Source organism: Apium graveolens, chromosome 9, assembly GCF_009905375.1.
Source record: "Apium graveolens cultivar Ventura chromosome 9, ASM990537v1, whole genome shotgun sequence".
NCBI lineage: Eukaryota > Viridiplantae > Streptophyta > Magnoliopsida > Apiales > Apiaceae > Apium > Apium graveolens.
This window is the reverse complement of record NC_133655.1, coordinates 8,226,775-8,229,180: the sequence shown is the minus strand read 5'-3', so window position 1 is coordinate 8,229,180 and position 2,406 is coordinate 8,226,775. Positions and strand designations below refer to the sequence as shown.

Sequence of the window (2,406 nt, the reverse complement as noted above, 5' to 3'; positions counted from 1 at the left end):
TTAAGCCAGTGCTTGTATCATACTATCAAACATACGCAACACTATATGATAAACCATATCCAACACAACTTCTTCACGACAAGACAAAAATCAAACAGATTTAACATGAAAACACCTTAAGGACGAAGTTCTAACTAAGAAACATTGTTGAAATCTTTCAACGTGTTCTGTTTCATCATCTCATCCTACAGATCTTAATATTTCATCAACTCTATTATGTCAATCTCTCTCGGTTAATAAACCAGTTATTCTAAAACTAAAGAACGGATTACATTAAAATTTATCTTGATAGATAAAGACCCTTAGCAGGTTCTTATATCAATATTCAAACACACTTTGAACATGTCTAATTCAGATTTGATTTTGATTTTAACATTAATGTGATAAATCCTTCCGGGTAGAAATACGTCGGATAGAAAATATCAATTTGTTTCAATTTCAAAATAAATCGAAGATGATCCTATATGTCATACTCATTCACACATGGCTTGTACAAAGAGGTACATTGCTTTCCCTTGTAAAACATATATATAAGATAAAACAAATAAATTTTAAACTGCAATAACTCCAAATTAAAGAAATACAAATTGTAAATAAGTCTAGAACATACTTTCAAAACAGAGACCTGCAACCCTAGCTAGGAGAAATCAAACAAACTAAAATAACTTGAAAATACCAACAGGAAGTTGAACCTAAGGAACAATTTTGGAAAGTTTGAGCTTCTCTATCCAACGAACGAATGAAGATTTAGAATTCCTGAAACCCAGGAATCCATGTTCCTTGCTCTTGTTCATAGAATCTAAAGGGTACTCAATGCCAAATGCATGATCAGCAAGCCACCAAGCTCCGAGGTCTTCTAATTTTGTAGGCACCAAATTGTTTTGTTTTACAATCTCATCCCACACACTGCCTTTATCCTTCATCAACTCCACAAATGTCAGCCTCTCTCCGTCTTCAAGCTCTCCGCATTCCACCTCAAATTGCTCCGCCAACACCTTCCAGAAATGCTTCCACTTGAACACATCTCCATTACTGCAATTAAACGCTTCATTCTTGGCCTTCGGATCCACTGCAGCCCATATCTCTTGCTCAGCAATCAAGTCTGCATCGGAAGCTTCATAATACGAACTCCAAGCTTCCTTGGTCCCTGGAAACCTCAAAACCTCACCCTCATGTTTGCATATTGAAGCATAAACACAGAGAGTACATATTATATTCATCATGCTGTGAGGGGAAAAACCAAATATAACTCCAGGCCTATGGACTCACCAAGTTAGGCCATCTTTTTTCGCGACATTCTCAAACAAGATATCCTCAAGATTATAGTAAAAATTAAGAGCATCGAGACTTGGAAGGTCTTCGGTAAACGGAGGATCATGTGCTGCAATCCCAAATGAATGAAAAGACCCGAAGTAATGCTTTTTCCCAGTTGTTAAACAGATATGTTTCAGTTTTGGTGCATTTGGAATGACACAATTCAACAAATTTCTGAACATTTTGCTATTTATTTCGCAGTTGTCAGCTTCAGATGAACCACTAGCCCAAGTGACATAAAAGAGGTGAGTCACATCTTTAAGGCCGGAGAGTCTTGATTCAGTTTCCTTTGGATTGGAAATGTCGCACTGGATATACTCAACAGGGTGGTTTGCATCCCATGCAGGCCTTGGGCGACGAGCAACGCCATAGACTTTCCATGGCCCGCCCGGGGTGTCGGGGAGAGGGAGAATCTCAGCCAGACTATTGCCAACAATGCCGGTTATGCCCACAACTAGAGCCACACTTGGGTAGCTCAACGGAACATTTTCTTGATCGAGAGATTTCTGAAGTAAGCGTGCATGAAACGTTAAATTAGTACTGAACAAAGAAAAGCATGTATGGACGTAATTGATTAACGAAGATTACTAAAAATGAGAGAGATGAAATGATTACCCTTGCAGCGCCAACTGCACCAGACCACCACCAGCTCATTTTTTTGTCGGAACTTCTTTAGCTTGTTTTGTTAGATGTCTTTGGTACGTGCAATTTGTTAAGATACACCAACACTAGTGTATGTTTCTATTTATATACAAGTATGATGTAGAAACGTGGCGAGATGATATACTTTCTGTGGTTTAAAATTTTGACACATCTTATTCATAATGAAGACTGAGGGTAGTCTAGGTTATAAAGACTACATTAACTAACCGTACTTGTTAATGACCAGTGTGTTAGGAGTAATTTGTCCATAAAGAACATCTCATTTTATATTTTTTCTGTATGTATATTCTTTATTTAATAAATAAATTGATAATATGAAGGGTCAGGGGTGTAAAATGATCCCGGCAATACCGGGTACCACTGTGCTCAAGTCTCGGATTATTTTATTTTCGTTGTGTCCAAATTTGGGTCTGATATCATTTTATTCGG

General features: G+C 37.5%; 1 pseudogene; it reads right to left on the bottom strand.

The window, feature by feature from the left end:
- Nucleotides 1-539: 539 nt before the first annotated feature.
- Nucleotides 540-2,138, bottom strand: LOC141682761 ((S)-8-oxocitronellyl enol synthase ISY1-like; annotated as a pseudogene).
- Between the last annotated feature and the right edge of the window lie 268 nt (nt 2,139-2,406).